At 39.1% G+C, this 18840-nt stretch overlaps 1 protein-coding gene across 11 annotated transcripts in view; it reads left to right on the forward strand.

The window, feature by feature from the left end:
• The window catches only part of PLCB4 (phospholipase C beta 4), a 424518-nt gene that overhangs the window by 27140 nt on the left and 378538 nt on the right, over window positions 1–18840 (forward strand). For 6 of the 11 annotated variants that reach the window (XM_045445295.1, XM_045445285.1, XM_045445299.1 and 3 more), the window contains exon 2: window positions 6215–6269. The exons of the other annotated variants lie outside the window; for them this stretch is intronic. The gene's annotated coding sequence lies outside the window, so the exon portion shown is untranslated. The remainder of the gene's footprint in view (window positions 1–6214; window positions 6270–18840) is intronic. 11 annotated transcript variants of the gene reach the window in all.

Below are 18840 nucleotides of genomic sequence, written 5' to 3' on the forward strand. Positions count from 1 at the left end.
CATTTTATAAACAGTATTTGAGTAAAGATCAAAGAGAGGAAGCAGCATGGTACAGCAGAAAAGTGAGAGCTGACCTTTTTGGGTTTGAATATCAAGTCTGCCTTTTACTAGATAGATACGTGGCCTTAGGTGAGTTCCTTAGCTCCTTATGAACTTGTCCCCATCTGAAAGGGGAGCCCCCAGTAACTAACTGGTGGGTCGTGAAGGTTATGAAATAGTGGCTGCAAAGTGCCTAACACATTGTCTGGCTTATCTAGCTACTTCTTGAGTGTAGTTCTTTCATTTCTCTAGACATTTGACAGTTGAATATGTCATGTTGGGTCAGTTGAACAGTTCATACCATCATTGTATTTCTAGAAATGATGCTCACAAATATTTTTTTAATAAGGATTGCATGAGGGGAAAGTGGGTGATGGGCATTGAGGAGGGCATCTGGTGGGATGAGCACTGGGTGTTGTATGGAAACCAATTTGACAATAAATTATATTTAATAAAAAAAGAAAGAAAAAAATATATTTAAAAAATACTGTAAAAAATTCATATAGTAGTACATTTTACAGTAGTACCATCCCCATGCTTACTTCTATTCTGTCTGGAAGCGATCACTGCTATTAATTTCTAAATTTTTTTTTTCAACGTTTATTTATTTTTGGGACAGAGAGAGACAGAGCATGAATGGGGGAGGGGCAGAGAGAGAGGGAGACACAGAATCGGAAACAGGCTCCAGGCTCTGAGCCATCAGCCCAGAGCCCGACGCGGGGCTCGAACTCACGGACCGCGAGATCGTGACCTGGCTGAAGTCGGACGCTTCACCGACTGCGCCACCCAGGCGCCCCAAAATATACACAAAATCTTAATTTCTTTTCTTTTCCAGTTTTTCTTAATGTCCTTCCTCCTTTTCTTCCTCTGGCTATTGCCCTCTGACTGTCTCCAGGTTATGTGTTAATTACGTAAGAAGTAGCCTTTGCTGTTATTCCAGAGAAAAACAAATATATTTACTCATGAACTCTCATACAGACAATATATTAAAAAATCATGTTCAGGGTGTTTTAAATTATTATTTTACAAAATTACGACCATGTTATGTGCATTTTTCTGCATTTTTTTTTTGCTCATTCAGCAATATCACAGGAAAACATCTCCAAACCATTTGTCAAAGCCATCATTGCTTATTTTACATGGGTGACTATTTCCCATTCTGTGACTATATTAATTATTTAGTGAGTTTACTATTAAAGTACTCTGTATTTTTCCCCATCTTTGGCCATTAAAACATTCCTACATCAGAAAAAAAAAAAAAAAAAGGATTGCATACTTTTCATAAAGTCTCTTGGTAATGTGTAGTTTTACCCATTCATTCATTCGGTACTTGTCAGTACTTGTTACATGCCAGCTTTTCTCAGCTCGAGGAGTTTATGTTTTATCAAGAGAGGTCAATCTAAGAGAAATGACTAGAATTTTAAGTTCCACAGAAAGTACATCGCTAAGGCTCTGTGGAAGCACAGAGTAAAGGCATCTGAACTAGGATGCAGGACAGCCCTTCAGCCCTCAAAATGTATCCTCCTGTTCCTGTTTTCTGTTTTTTAGAAATGTTTCCTTTTTTTTTAAATTTTTTTATGTTTATTTTGTTTTAGAGAGAGAGAGAGACAGACAGACAGAGTGTGAGTCGGGGACGGCCAGAGAGAGAGGGAGACACAGAATCCAAAGCAGGCTCCAGGTTCTGAGCTGTCAGCACAGAGCTAGATGTGGGACCCGAACCCACCAACCGCGAGATCATGACCTGAGCCAAAGTCAGCACGTAACCCACTGAGCCAGCCAGGTGCTCCTGAGATGTTTCCTTTCTGATGTTGAATTTAGTTAGCCATACCTCTAAATATTTCCTTTTCTTTGTTGAGACATACAGATTTTGTAGAGAGTCTTTAGGTAGAGCATGTTCCATTTCTTGATCACTGGAATAACATTGCTCTCTTTTTTGGCATCTTTTAATTTAATTTTATTTTTTTAAATTTTTGTATCCCTGACAGAGTGAGGTGGTCCACAGGAGGGTGCCGTGTGGCTTGGTAGAATGACATGGCCTGTTGTTTGCTGATGGTTTTCCTCATGACTGCTCACCCTCAAGCTTGTTGCCTTTTAGTATGAGGCGTGCTCTTAATGAGTGGAAACTGTTGATGAGTCAGCAATAGTTCCGTGACTGTGTTATTGGATAGTTCTGTGGAGCATCAGTCAGTGGAAATAGGAGGGGCTTTGAGAACATAGCATGGGGTGGGGGGGGGGGTGAATCGTATCTCGTGTTAGAATATTTTTGGCTGAGTTATAGAAAATGGCAACTTGAACCAGCAGAGGTTTGTCATTCCTAACATGGGATGCCAGTTTAAGAACCTAAGCATTTGGGGCAGGTATAGCATCTCAGCAAAACCATAAGAGAACCGGGCTCGTTCTGCTTTCTTTCTACTTATTTTTTGTCTGCCTTTTGTTCTTGTGGTTGTGAGATGGCTCTACACCTCCCAGTAGCTATTCCCAGGAAAGAGGGAAGGGAATGGGTTTATGTAATGAGAACAGACTTTGTTAGAGCCCTTTCTTTCGCATCTCATTGGTCAAAACTGTGTCACATGCCTACTCCTAGCTGCAAGGGAGTCTGGGGCACAAACCATTTTAGCCTGGCATATTGCCACCTACAAGAAAATTAAGGTTATGCATGTTGGTTAGACGAATAGCCATAACTGCTATACCTGAGGATTTTATTTCTAAAAAAAATTCTAATTTTATTTCTAATGACCTTAGGTTGAGATTTCATGATTGGTAGGTATTAGTTGCCACCTCATTAATGCATTTATTTGACAAATATCTATTAAATGCATAATTAAATGCCATTCCTAATTGAATAAAATATGAAAAATTTCTGAGTATGGATGTAAGCTAGTGAAAGTTTTTCTTAGCCTATATGTAGTAAACCGCTGGAACTGTGATGTTTCAAATTGAAAACAAGTGAATTTTGTTTAGCTGACCTCCATCATGCAACTTGTTAATAATTATTACCCACACACTCCCTTCTCTAACCCTTGATCATTTTGCTGATAAATTTGGAAGCCTGCCCCATAAGGCCGAGTTGCTCTGGTTTTCCCATAATACTCCCTTTTCCAGCTTTTATGTGCTTACCCATTAAGTCAGACAAATTTCCTTTTCAGAATTTGGCATTGTTTCTTCATTGGAAAGGAAACAGATTGTTTTAGGCCAGGAAAACTTAAAAAGGAAAATAGAAAACTATCAGCTTCTTTAAAAAAAAAAAAAAAAAAAAGATCGAATCTCGTGTTAGGATTTAGTGTTGGTCTTGTGCTGTTCTGTTCAGAGGGAGCCAAAGTTTGTTATTGCCCCTGGTTCATCTTTGGAGAAGACTTGGTAAAGCTTTACACATGTTCTTTTCCCAAACTATGATATAAATCCTGCTTTTTAATTTATGTCCAGTGTCAGATTTTCAATAGTGGTGTCTGGCAGGGTCAGTAAGTCAAATTCTGAGGCTGTAACGATGATTTTACTTGGCATGTGAGTTTCCCTGCTTATTGTGAAAGCTGCGACTACCCTCATATGACCCCTCCTAGTCTCTTTCAAATTCTAGCCGCATGAGTAGTGAGTCGTATGAGTGCCCATCTTTTGGCTGTTCCCCAGGAACAGATCATTCAGCTACATCAGTGGGTTGCAGATCTGATAGTTTATATCTGCAAATCCAAAATTTATACCAATAGAATCCCTCTGTCTCTCTCTCTTTCTCTTTTAATGATCCCCTCTTGGATCATAGTTACAAAGATTTTTAGTTCATGGAACAGATCGCATTGATATTAATTATAGGTCATCCATTTTCCTACTTCTTTTAATCAAAGTCATACTTAATGAGCAACAATGTCTGACAATCCTGAGACAAGCCATGCTTCTATGTTTCTGTCACTTAATTAAAAGCAGAAATACTTGAAATAATAATAAAAAAATAAGTTTATAGTAGGTAAGTACATACTTGTTATTTGGCTTTTAAAATATTTAAAGAAAGATTCAAGGCCATTATTACTTCATTAATAAAATTGTAACTGAAGGCTTTTCATCTTTTCTAGTGTGTTATTTAATTTAAAATTTTTAAAGTTATTTCCCCTTTTTATGAAGGGTGTTTGGAAAACAGGAAGATTGTGATATTTATGCTCTGTGCATTTCTCTTTGTCATATTTTCACACATAACTTTAATTAGATGACCATCTTTTAATATTTTGTTATGGAAAATTTAATTACAATGTAAAAGTAGAGCAAATATTACAATGAACCTTCATGTATCCTTCATTGAACTACCACAAACTCACTGACACTTTTTTGATTTGTTAGCTCTCCTTGTCCAAACCCTGACTGGATTCTTTCAAAGTAAATCCTAGATATCTTCTTGTTTCTGGGTGGCCAGTTTTATTATTTATTTATTTATTTATTTATTTATTTATTTATTTGATAGAGTGCGTGTGAGCAGGGGGCGGGGCAGAGAGAGAGAGAGAGAGAGAGAGAGAGAATCTCAAGTTGGCTCCTTGCCCAGCACGGAGCCTGACGCGGGGCTTGATCTCATAACCATGAGATCATGCCCTAAGCTGAAATCGAGAGTTGGACGCTTAACTGATTAAGCCACGTGGGTACCTCTGGATGGCCAGTTATGAACTGAAGATCTATGAGGACCTCCATACAGTTGTTACTGGGCCGTAGATTATGATTTGGCTCAGCCTCTGCATGTTGAACCATGTTTCTGAATCAATCGTGATTTGTCCTGGCTTTTTGTTGTTGTTGCCAGCAGAGTTTACCTGCACCTATAAGACCTTAGGTAATTTCAGAAAACAGAATAGTCAGCTGTTACCCTAACTGTCCTGTGTTGGTAGTGAGAGAGCCAAAGTAATGCTGTTTCTAAAGTGAAGAGAAGCAGGAGAGACAAGGCCCCAGATGCTGGCAGACTTTGGGAGTCCATGTAGGGATTTGGTATTGCTTCTAAGGAGAGACGTTCTGGTCATACCAAGATGGTGGTACTCAGGAAGGGCATATGCAGGTATGGATGTGGTTACAGGATTCACATGCCTTTCAGCAAGATTTCTTACTTTAAAGGGGGTTTTTATTGTCTGAAAAAAGGGTGACAACTAGAATGAGCACAGGCTAATCTAGGGAGTCCCCATCCAATGTGTGTGTATGAGTGATTCCATTTACCCCGGAGTGTGATCTCCGTGAATTAAATGCATTGGCAGTCATTCCAATTTTTGGAGTTCTTTTGGGTTAGAAATTGTGGTCATTGTTTTTCAAAACCTCTCCATATCATTATCCCCACTGGGAGTTACATTGCTTTACACATGGAATCTAATGTATCAGGGTCAGAGTCACAATTACATTCGTGTGGACGTGATTCCATTGGCTGTTTTAATTAGATTTGGTTGAAACAGTTTAAGGAGTAGATGATTAACTTAGACTATAAACCTTTTACTTATTTGGACTTCAGTATGTAAAGTTAAAATATTGGAATACTTTAATCTTTGCCAACAAGTAATTTTGAAGAGAAAAATTATATTTAGTATTTATTAGGGACTAGCAGGTTTTCTATGTCAATTATTTATTGAAAATAATAAATGTAAAATGAAATCACAGTGACCTTATTTTGATTTAGTTTCCTTTATATATTTTTCTTGATCTAAAAGTCTTAGCTAAGAAATACAGAGCCTGTAAATATGGCTTATTAGCTTGGAAAATAAAAAGTATACAACAGAAGGAAACAGCTGCTTATAATTCTGTTACCTTCTGTTACCTACGCAGGCTATTACAACTTCTTCACCTCATTTCCCCCTTGGAAAAATAGAAACAGGAGTGGAATTTTACACATTTACTTCATGGAATGAAAGTATTGAGTATATGTCATTGGGATAGATGGGAAGTAAATACTTTAATTCTAATTTTGAAAAATTCCTATTTTTATCTATATCCATTTGATTTTATTCATTTGCTCCTCAGAAATCAAATCATTGGAATCAGAATCTTTAAAATATTTCATTTAGAGAGAAATGAAGAAATATTTTAAGTCTAACTTGAAAGATTTCCATTTGTTTAATATTATAAATGAAGGCATAACATAAGGAAATTATACGTTACGGTCTTAAAAGTTCACCTTTGCTACTTTCTGTTATTAGTGGATGGTCTTTCTTCTTTTCCACCCCCACAGGAAGAGATGGTTACTGTATGATACGGAATCGTGAAATGTGATCTTTCTTGAAAAGGTAGGCATGTGTGCTTTTTAAAATTAATTTGTGACATTTAAAAAAATGTGTTATCTTGAGTAAATTACCACCCGAGACTACTTAATCAAGAAGCAATTTTTATGCTGGTAATGCATGCCATTGTGAATTGAATTAAAACCTCAGATTCAGCTTTCTAAATTCAATACTGTGTTTCCCAGTCTTTTAAAAGCATGACCGTTTTGAATGAATTGTTGATGTCTATAGCAGTCAATGTACGTGAAGTGTAGTAAGTGAATGTCTTTCAGTAGATCCATTTTAAAAATTGAAATAGATTAATTTCAGCCTATCTTGATGAACTATGTTCCTCTTTTTTCAGTGGGTGACTTCATTGTAGGAAGCCCAGAGTTTGGAAGTATAAAATGGTCTGTGGCTCAATCTGTCGTATCTTATGTTTTCTTCTGTGAGACTTCTTTTTCAGAGTGTGGATTGTGATTTGCGTGATACTATGTTAGACCTTGATCTTCTTTGAAGCTTGAATAATAATTGAGCTTAACTGCTACATAAATAATTTATATTATACATCTTGATACTTTACAGCTGTAATGAAATTGTGGGTATTCTTAGGTTTATGGATAGATTTCATGGGCTGAGCTCCAAAACTAGCAGTTGCTTTTGTTTTCATCCGGTACCTTTTACTCTGTAATGTGAACCAACATCGGCCAGCTCCCCTGTTCTAAAAGGTTCTCAGGAAAGTGGCATGTCCTGAGAGGTCCTTGGAGACATGAGTTATGGTGGGGTCTGATGGGTCTGTCACCCAAACCACAGGATCTCCTCATAGGTTTTGGGATGTTCCAAGATCACAGAAGTCAAACCTGACTTTGTGCCATTATCCTTCTATGTCAGTTTCCTCTCCAACTGTAAGATTTTAGTTCTTTGGTCATTTCTGAGCAGAGAGGTTATAGTGTGGAAACATTTCTCCCCATTTTACAATCACAGACTTGTGGTGTTAATGGCATCTTCTTCATTCTTCCATCTGCTTCACAGAAGTGACTTTTCATCTTCAGGGGCACCTGGGTGGCTCAGTCAGTTAAGCGTCTCTTCTCTTGATTTTGGCTCAGGTCATGATCTCACAGTTTGTGAATTCAGGGCCCACATTGGGTTCTGAGCTGTCAGCTTGGGTTTCTCTCTCTCTCCCTCTCTCTCTGCCCTTCCCCTGCTTGCTCTCTTACTCTCTCTCTCTCAAAGATAAATAAATAAGGGTGCCTGGGTGGCTCAGTTGGTTAAGCATCCAGCTTCAGCTCAGGTCATGATTTCATGGTTCATGAGTTCGAGCCCCTCGTCGGGCTGTGTGTGGGCTCTGTGCTGACAGCTTGGAACCTGGAGCCTGCTTCAGATTCTGTGTCTCCCTCTCTCTCTCTGCCCCTCCCCCACTCCTGCTCTGTCTTTCTCTCAAAAATAAAGAAAAACATTATAAAAAACTAAATAAACTTAGGGGCGCCTGGGTGGCGCAGTCGGTTAAGTGTCCGACTTCAGCCAGGTCACGATCTCGCGGTCCGTGAGTTCGAGCCCCACGTCGGGCTCTGGGCTGATGGCTCAGAGCCTGGAGCCTGTTTCCGATTCTGTGTCTCCCTCTCTCTCTGCCCCTCCCCCGTTCATGCTCTGTCTCTCTCTGTCCCAAAAATAAATAAACGTTGAAAAAAAAAATAAATAAATAAACTTAAAAAACAAAAGTCACTTTTCACCTCCAGCTTAAAATGAACTTGTCCAGAACATGGCCAGCTCCAGTCTGGGAACCACTCAGTAAATGTTTGCTTTAAATTTTTTTCCTCAAATTATTTCTTTAGATTTTAGTTTCCAAGTTGACACAGAGAAATGAGTTAATCAGAGAGTGAGTGTATTTTTGACAAAATGATGATAGGAAGAGAGCTGATGAACATCATATAACTGTTGAGTTATAACAGTACACTTTTAGGAAACCCAAATTGTAAGACCTTGATCTTCTTTGAAGCTAACAGGATGATCGAGCTTAAGTACAGCATAAATAATCTATATTGTACATCTGCTATCAGATAGATGTTGAAAATACTTGACTGCCATGCATTAGGAAAGTTACTTTTTCTCATTTTCCATTACTAATCCAAATCCCTCTAGTGAACAGAGACCCTCATTTGTGCCACATATCATCACAGATCTGCTGACCACTTAGGGATGTGTCTTTAGAAGAGGTCTCCTAACCTGTGTGGGTCATGGAGCCCACGATGCTGTGGGATATTGTAAGATGTCCTAGAATCTATGGTAATATCAAGGATTGCTCATGTATTCAATAAATTACCATCTCCTGTGTTTTCTATCTACATAGCTGCTATCATGATGAAGAAATATGCATGAATATAAAGTATTACTGACCTACGAGGAGCTTTTTTTTACTCTAATGGGTTTTCTTAATAGGAGTTAAAGCACCACTCTTATAAATGGTTAATAATGTGTTTTGACATGAAAAATGGGTCACTGTAATCAGAGACATTGAGAAACATTGTTCTAGAACATAGTGAAGGTCCCTAAATCAAGGTAGGGTTGATCTAACCATGATCTAACCAAAACGGAGCCAGAATGAATGTTCTTCAATAGTTATGGGAAAGAAATATCCACATTTTTTAAAAAGATACTAGATAAGGTTACTTGGGGCAGTGGATTGGTTAGACACCACCAGAAAGGCTAGTCTGCACTGTCAGGTATGGATAGCCCGAAGCCACATGTGGTTATTGAAACCTAAATTTGTATCTATCTATCTATCTATCTATCTATCTATCTATCTATCTATCTATTTTCAACGAGGGCTTGAACTTATGATCCCGAACTGAGATCAAGAGTTGGATTCCCAACCAAGTGAGCCATCCAGGCGCCCCTAAATGTAAATTTTAATTAAGAAAATTAACAATTGAGTTCATCATTGACACTAGTCACAGTTCAGATGCTCAGTGGCCACATGTGGCAAGAGGGTACATCCTGGACAGCGCATAGATAGAACCTTTCCATCGTCACAGGAAGTTTTTTAGGCAGTGTTGGGGATGATGGTCCATACTTTTGTAGCTTCGCCCATGAGGTCCTGCCACTGAGTGGACCTCATGGGTCCTGGCTTGCCTTATAGAATCTTGGGGGATTTTATGGACATGAATTCCCTAGTGCACGACTGGAAAAGAAAATTGTTCTCCCCATATTCTTTTTCCAGTTTTCTCTCTCATGACCGCTCCCATTCCATGACAACCAACAGGGGTCTGTGTGCATTTGATTTGTTAATATTTTATTGTGTCTGTACTAGACCTTTGTCACTACTGGGGCTGCCTGGCATCTGAATCCTTTTCCTGAATTTAGGGGAATCCATCATTGTGTGAAGCTGGGTGGGTGAGAGTACCCTGTTCTTAATTTCCCAAACAGAAACTCCCGTGTTTGTGTTTTTTCGGACTTCTGCCAGCTAGAGGAAGCACAGGACTTAAGGTCTGCCAAACCTGGGACTGTACCCCCTGGCTTGAGTGATAACTCAGTGAGGCAGAAGGTGCTTTAGAATTCTTCCCATCCCTGGTGCAGTCAGCAGCCCTAGTGGCTGTGGACAGAGCCAGCTGTGGTGACCAGGGTCAGTGACCTTGGTGGTAGGTGTGACAGAATCGACTGTGGAGAATGAAAGAGAAATGAGGAAAACAGCTTTTCTGCATATGTAAATAGTTTCACCTGTTCCAGCGGCCATCCCCCTCTGCGTGGAATAATGATAACAAGGTAACTAAAGAGCATCCAGAGAACCAGAAATCAGTGATTCCATAAATTAGCCAGGACACAAGTAAGATATTCTGATCTTCTTTTATGGAAAGAAATACTTTCATTATCCTTACCTGAAAGAATACATATATAAGAATTATGGACATCTCACTTTGTGTTAGTAGTGGGACAACTCTTTTTTATTATTTTTGGTAGAGATTGGTGTTTGTAATTCTGTTTCTTTACACTGAGAATCTAATCAAAACCGTTGCCTGTGAAAATCACATTTTTGATTCTTGCCAGCTAGGTCGATTGGCCTGTTTTGCTTGTTTCCCAGAATAAGTAGACTGTGGCATGTTGTTTTACGTTGTGTTTGAGCAGATAGTCTGTTCCTCTTGTGTGCTGCTTCCTCACTTTGAGGCACACAGCAGCTGTGTGACAATCTGTGTCAACATGGGTGTCAGACTGGGACAAGGCTTCTAAACCCCATGTTCTACCTTCGTTCTTCCTCTGCTTGGATGGAGATGACCATGGACTGTAGTGGATGGTGAGGGAGACAGGACTGAAGAAATCAGGTCTATATTGTTGTGTGAAGAAGCACTCTTCCCTAGGCAGGAACACCCACATATTCTTGAATAGAAAATCGCTGATGGCAATATTTGCAGTCTTTCGCAGTAACAACCGTATGCAGTGGAAGAAGGAGCATAAATTATATGAGCATGAGAGAGAGAGAGAGAGAGGGAGAAAATTAAACTTCTTTTGTGTCGAGAGTTTGTATATTTTTGGATCTATTTGTTACAAAAGCTGACATTACTCTTGTATGCCCTCATTCAGCACATAAATATCATTATTTCTTATCAGTTAATTAACTGACATTTTTCCTTGTTAGTTGCCCTTTATCTGCCTCTCCACTGAATTATTAGCATAGGTTATGTACGTAGTTATGACGAGGCTGTGGAAGAAGGTAGGGCACGTATTTCCCCACATTGCCTCATATTGCTTACAGATAGACCTAAGAGGCAGAAGACAGCTTAATTCTTCATTGGAAAAACAATTTGCCAGTTTTATAAAATGTAGATTCAGCATTTTGAGTGTGTTTTTAGCCATGAGGATTGTAGTGCCCGAGTATCCAAGTTCAGTGACTAATTTTTGCTTCATTAACGTGTAGAAAATCTTTTATTCGTTTATTTATTTTTTTTAATTTTTTTCTCAACGTTTATTTATTTTTGGGACAGAGAGAGACAGAGCATGAACGGGGGAGGGGCAGAGAGAGAGGGAGACACAGAATCGGAAACAGGCTCCAGGCTCTGAGCCATCAGCCCAGAGCCTGACGCGGGGCTCGAACTCACGGACCGCGAGATCGTGACCTGGTTGAAGTCGGATGCTTAACCAACTGTGCCACCCAGGCGCCCCTCGTTTATTTATTTTTGAGAGAGAGTATGTATGAGTGGGGGCAGAGAGAGATAGAGAGAAAGCATCTCAAGCAGGCTCCATGCTGTCAGCACAGAGCCTGACGTGGGGCTCGAACCCACAAACTGTGAGATCATGACCTGAGCCAAAATCAAGATTTGGACATTAACCGACCGAACCACCCAGGCACCCCTGTAGAAGATTTCTGACAGTCTTATTAGGAAGCATTTTTCCAGGCTTAAGGGTTTCAGGTAGGCTGTAGAGATAGTGAAGGTGGAAAGGATGCTCTGAAATTATCTCAGTTTAATGTGATGCTCATTCAAAAGTTTCAAATGTGGTGGTTCAAGAGATTATCCATTTTGTGTTTGGCATGATGTGTGAATGATTGGTGGGCAGAGATGAGGCATTAGGGATTTAATGTTTCTGTATTGTAGTTTACTGTGTATTAACTAATAAAATTTTCTTCTTCTAAAATGTGGAAACAGGAGCTGTGTACTTTGTGAGGTTATTAGTGGAGGTTTTATGCATGCTAATACATTTGAAATGTTTGAGTCCTTTGGGGGAAGAGTGCTTAATAAACACGAATAACTACTTATATCAACAGTTCATTTCTGTTGACTTAAGTACATGGACATTTTTTTTTTTTCTCTTAATAATGCCGGAGCATCTTAGAAGCAGTATGTAGCAGCTTGAACAAAGTAGAAGACGTTTTTAGTGTCAGCACTGTGTAAGCTGTCACAGTTGATTCAGTCTCTCCTGCCATATTCTTTACCGTTTAAAGGCACTATTCAGCAGGATTATTATGAACAAAGTAAAAAATTTGAATGGAAAAAGCCACATGGCTGTCACTTCTACCTAAATTATGAAGGTGATGATATTGAAGTCTAAGACCGTTCCTGTAGGAACCCCACAAACTCATGCCTATTGCTTCCACTCTCCTTAAAGTATGCTCCCCCTTTGTACTTTTGAACGCATTGGCGCATACTCTGTGCCATAGTATGGAGTGTATCTCAAACTTTTTGGTCTTAGATCCCTTTATACTCTTAAAAATCAAGAGGGTCTCGAACAGCTTTACTTTATGTGCCTTAATATCATAATTATTTGCCATATGAGAAAGGAAAAAGGGGACACAAAACTATTTCTGTATCAATTAATTTTAAGTAATAAACCCATCACATAACATAAAAAAATTAAAAAAAAAATTTTAATGTTTATTTATTTTTGAGAGAGAGAGACAGAGCACGAGTGTGGGAGGGTCAGAGAGAGAGGGAAACACAGAGTCTGAAGCAGGCTCCAGGCTCTGAGCTGTCAGCACAGAGCCTGATGTGGGGCTCGAACTCACAGACCGTGAGATCATGACCTGAGCTAAAGTCGGACGCTTAGCCGACTGAGCCACGCAGGTGCCCCTAAAAAATATTTTAAAATGGAAAATTAACTATATTTTTCTAAAACAAAATATGTTTCGTAAGAAGCATGGCACTGTTTATATTTTCGTAAACCTCTCATTTCTGGCTTGATGGAAGATACTTGGATTCTCTTACTTGCTTCTGCAGTCCGTCAATGGAGATTTCAAACATGATGAGGCCTCTGTAAACCTCCACCTTGTGAGATAATGGGAATGCAAAAAGGCAAATAATGTCATAGGACCATTATGAAAATAGTTTTGACTTCCTGGCTTCCCTGAGGTGGCAGTAGGCACCATACTTTGAGAGCTGCTGCTGTGCAATGAATCCCAAAAGCCTGTCTTTAGAGATCTCCTGTTTTGTCACATTTGCTGCTTTGTACCAGAAACATTCCCCCCCCCGCCCCCCATCCAGTGAATGAGTAAGAAAGCAACAGTGAGGATAAAAAAATTGTGTAATTTACTAAAACATTCTCTTTTGGTTTCATGGACACAATGCTGCCTCACCTAGTAACCCAAATGGAAGCATTTGAATTATCAGTACATGTATCTACCCATATTTCTTCAACTGAGCGGTGTCCCTAAGTAATGATAACTAGGATTATGATCGTTTACGTTTGTGATGAGATGGTGGGTCATTCTCAAATATTAGTAAATGTATTTGTCAGACACTGTGACGTCTATATAGGAAATCAGTGGCATACGACCAGAAGTAATTATTTATTTATTTATTGCAATGACTTATCACTTGTATTCTGTTGTTTATTACAATAAGTATTTCTGGCCTGCGTGTTTGGAGGTTGGCTGGGGTTTGAATGACCTATGCTAGGCTCCACTGGGCTCAGCTCCAAGCTGTGGGTTGGATTGAGGATTGCTCCTGGTGTCTTTCTCCTGAGACTTGAATGTCGCATGGTCTTCTGCCATAGCAGAAGTGTAAAGACCAAGTAGAAACTTGAGTGTCTCTTAGGGCCTGTCCTTGGAGTTGACCCAGTATCACGTCAAGCTCACATACCATTGATATAGCAAATTGCATGGCTAAGCTCAATATTGATGTGGCAGGAAAATACACTCTTCCAGTGGAGAGTGTGGGGGTGGGTAGGGAGAAGAAATTGCTAACTGTGGCTTTCACATATTCTAATTCACTACAATGTGCAATTCTAAATTATTAGTAAATACGTATTTTTACCCAGTTAATTATTTTTAAAAAAAGGTTTTGTTTGTTTGTTTGTTTGTTTGTTTGTTTTGTTTTGTATTTTATTTTAGAGAGCGCAAGCAGGGGAGAGAGGCAGAAAGAGAGAATACAGAATCCCAGGCAGGCTCAATGCTCAGTGCAGAGCCAATGTGGGGCTCGAACCCATGACCCTGGGATCATGACCTGAGTCAAAATCAACTGACAGAGTCACTCAGGTGCCCCTACCTGGTTAATTCTTTTTTAAAAAGGTTTATTTATTTTGGAGAGAGAGAGTGTGAGTGGAAGAGGGTCAGAGAGAGAGGGGGACAGAAGATCTGAAGTGGGTTCTGCACTGACAGCAGCGAGCCCTATGTGGGTCTCGAACTCATGAACCACAAGATCAGGACCCGAGTTGAAGTTGAACACTCAACCAACTGAGCCACGCAGGCGCCCCCCAACCCCTGCCCCTGGTTAATTCTTAATCAGAAAAATAACTCAGGGGCTAAATTTTAATTTTAGGCTGCCATCTTCCTATTGACTGTGTCTTCAAAGTAGCACTGGTGTCTAGCCCTTACCCCCTTGTCACAGTTAACTGTTCAAGTTGTTCTTCATGCTATTGATCCGAACTATTGTGAGAACCTCTAAATTTGTCTCTATCCTAGTTACTATTGCTGTGCAACAAACTACCCTAAACTAAGTGCTTAAAACGACAGCAACCTTGAATCTGCAATTAGGGCAGGGATCAGCAGAGAAGTTTTTGTCTCTGCTCCTTGTGGCAAATGCTGGGTCTTTGCTAGGTGCTGGAGGATCCACTTCTGAGATGATTCAGTCACATACCTGGCAAGTGGAGGTAGCTGTAGGCTGGGAGCTAAGAACCAGGAACCTCAGATTATCTCCAGGTAGGCTTTCCACAGACCGCTTGAGCTTCTTTAGAGCATGGTGGCTAAGTTGCAAGTGTGAGTGTCCCAAGAGATAGGATGTGAAAAATGTCAGTTTCTTTTTTTTTAAGTTTTTATTTAAATTCTAATTAGTTAACATACAGTGTAATATTAGTTTCAGGTGTACAATATAGTGATTCAACACTTCCATACAACACTGGTGCTTATCTCAAGTGCATGCCTTGATCCTTATCATCCTCATCACTTCTGTAACCCATCCTCCCACCCACCTCCTCTTTGGTAACCATCAGTTTGCTTTCTATAGTTAAGAGTCTGTTTCTTGGTTTGTCTGTTTTGTTTTGTTTTGTTTTTTCCTTTGCTCATTTGCTTTGTTTGTTAAATTCCACGTATGAGTGAAATCCTATGGTATTTGTCTTTCTCTGACTGACTTATTTCTCTTAGCATAATACTCTCTAGCTCTATCCATATCATTGCAAGTGGCAAGATTTCATTCTTTTTTTATGGCTCAGTAATATTCCATTGTGTGTGTGTGTGTGTGTATGTATATATATATATATATATATATATATATATATATATATATACACACACACACCACTTCTTATCTATGTATTAGTTGATGGACACCTGGGTTATTTCTATAACTTGGCTATTGTAGGTAATGCTGCTATAAACATCGGGGTGCATGTATCCCTTTGAATTATTATTTCTGTATTCTTTGGGTAAATACCTAGTAGTGCCATTGCTGGATTGTAGGGTAATTCTGTTTTTAACTGAGGAACCTCCATACTGTTTTTTAGAGTAACTGCACCAATTTGCATTCCCACTACCAGTGCACGAGGTTCCTCAGAAAGGTGTCAGTTTCTTAAGGTTTGCTTGAGAACAGGTCCAGTGTCACTTCTGCTGGATTTTATCAGTCAAGCAGTCACAAAGTCCAAGTTCAAGGGGAGGGGACATAGACCCCTGTGTTTTAAAACTGTTACACTCTCTGCCTCAGTTCTTCTCAGCTCCAAATTGCCCTGTATTTGCGTCCTGCCTCCAGATTCTTCTTCCTAAAGCATAGCTTTATTTGTGCCATAGCTCACCATTTTCTACCAAACAAGAAGCAAATTAATCTTATATTCAAAATGATCCACTTATCAACCTTTAGCATTCTCTGTGCTCCAGCCAAACTTTGTCTGTTTTTTTTCTCCTCTTGCCTTTGATCATATGGGTTTTTTTTCTTTTTCTAGAATATTATCCCTCTGATCTTTTCACATCCTGACATTCTGTGCCTAAAATAAATGCTACTTTCTCATGAAGATTTCCTTAAGCTCTCCATTATTCTGCAATATGTCTTTCTGCATTCTTCCACAGTAGATTTTAACTTTTAGAGACCTCTCAGTTTCTATCTTATACAAGAATATATGCATGTGTATGTGTCTTATTAAATTTTTTTTAATATTTATTTTTGAGAGAGAGACGGTGTGAGTGGGCAAAGGACAGAGAGAGAGAGAGAGGGAGACAGAGAATATGAAGCAGTCTCCAGGCTCTGAGCTGTCAGGACAGAGCCTGACACGGGGTTTGAACTCATGAACCATGAGATCACAACCTGAGCCAGAGTTGGACACCTAACTAACTGAGCCACCCAGGCACCCCTATGCAATTTATATACACTAGTAGATTTTATGTACCTCAGAGGAGCTTCATGTTTTTATATATTAATTTTCAGTTGTACCAGTATTTTGAGATGTATGTAACTGCTTGCTTTTCTTTTTTTTTTTTTTTTTTTTTTTTAATTTTTTTTTTCAACGTTTATTCATTTCTGGGACAGAGAGAGACAGAGCATGAACGGGGGAGGGGCAGAGAGAGAGGGAGACACAGAATCGGAAACAGGCTCCAGGCTCCGAGCCATCAGCCCAGAGCCCGACGCGGGGCTCGAACTCCCGGACCGCGAGATCGTGACCTGGCTGAAGTCGGACGCCCAACCGACTGCGCCACCCAGGCGCCCCTTGCTTTTCTTTTTTAAATGAATGGATTGAAAATATGAATGGAATTAACAGACCATGTTTAGACTCACATGAAAATCTGCTAAAAGCACTATGATTGTTGATTAAGGTTGCTGATTGGCTACAAAATAAGTAAAAAATAGATTGTTGAGTTAATTATGACATGAATGTTAGAAAAGATTTTTGAAGAAAAGATTCCACTCACAATTACAGTGTCATGGTATAGAAGTTGGGAGCAACTTACCTAGACATCTGAGGGACTAAGTGAAGAGAGGTAGAAAAGTCAATTATAGGACATAAAATCAGTTTCAAATAAGTGGAGAAGGATAGTTTGTTCTTGGAAAGTAAGTTTCAGTACAACAATATAAAAATATCAATTTTGCTTAATTAAAGCACAAACATGATGCAATCAATCCCTATCAAAACTGGGGAACCTGCCAAAATGATTATGAATACGATCTGGAAGAATGAACCTATAAAACTCTCCCAGAATTATAAGAAATATTAAACAGGGTACTTGCCATCTCAAATATTAAAGAATAGTATAAGTCAGTAATGATTGAACAGAAGTATTGGCACAAGAATATATCAATGAATAAAATACAGAGAGTCTATAGGTAAGTATATATGGTAACTTAGTAAGTGATAGGGTTGGCATTTCAGATTGGAAGGAAAAAGATAAATTATTCAGCAAAAGGTGTTGGGACACCTACCTAGTCATATGGGAAAATGAAACAGAGTCCCTACCAGACAACTCATTTGAAAATAATTCTAGAGGAAAGAAATTATAAATGTAAAAGGTAAGATATAAATGGATGTGCATAATATATGAGTCTATATTTTTACAATATTACGGTGGGAAGGGCATCTGTAAGTAGAAAATATGAAGGAAAGTTTCAAAAAAAGAAACTATATACACATTTTAAGTCTTTAATATTTTAGTGTAGTGGAAAACCATCTAAACCATGAAACTTGTTTGCATAACACAGGATCAACAAAAGGCTGATATCCCTAATATACAAAGTGCTCTTACCATAAGCTCTAACAATTTCATCAGTAAGATGAATGTCTTGGGGTGCCTGGGTGGGGTGGCTCAGTCGGTTGAGTGTCTGACTTCAGCTCAGATCATGATCTCACAGTTTGTGGGTTTGAGCCCCATGTTGGGTTCTGTGCTGACAACTCAGAGCCTGGACCCTGCTTCAGATTCTGTGTCTTCCTCTCTCTCTGCCCCTCTCCTGCTCACACTCTGTCTCTCTCTCTCAAAAATAAACATTAAAAAAAAAAAGATGAACATCTTAATAGAACTGTGGGGAAAAATATAAACAGGTAATTCATAGGGGCACCTGGGTGACTCAGTTGGTTGAGCATCTAACTCTTGACTTCAGCCCAGGTCATGATTCCAGGGTTGTGGGATCAAGCCCCACATGCTAAAGGTGGAGTCTGCCTAAGATTCTCTCTCTCCAGCCCCCTAACCACCCTCCCAATCGCGCACTCTTTCTCTCTCTCTAAAACAACAAAACAAAACAAAAAGCGGGTAATTCGTCAAATAATGGGTATAGGGCCAGCAAACATGAAAAGGTGTGCAAACCTGCTAGCTATCAAAAGTGCAGATTAAGTCAACACTGGCATATCTCTGTGACCAAAATGATGAAAAAAAAAAAAAAAAACCAAAGAAAATATGTCTGCAATTGGTAATGGTGTGGGGAAGCAAGTACTATAATTTAGTTTTTCTCAAACTGAGGTGAGGGACCATATGCCTCCACTCTGTTTTTGGCTGATATATTTGTAAAATACATTAAAAATAAATAGTCAAAAAAAGAAAATGAAAAGTTTACAAAATAAACTCTCAAATATATTTCTAGATATAAAATGTTTATCAGATGTAAAATTATTCTGTCAAATACCTATAAAAGTCTCTGAGTGTTTACTCTCAATTTCTGAACCTACCTGGTGGGCCAGAACTGTTTGCAGTCTGGTACCATTTTGTAGA

Source organism: Leopardus geoffroyi, chromosome A3 (assembly GCF_018350155.1).
Source record: "Leopardus geoffroyi isolate Oge1 chromosome A3, O.geoffroyi_Oge1_pat1.0, whole genome shotgun sequence".
NCBI classification, from domain to species: domain Eukaryota; kingdom Metazoa; phylum Chordata; class Mammalia; order Carnivora; family Felidae; genus Leopardus; species Leopardus geoffroyi.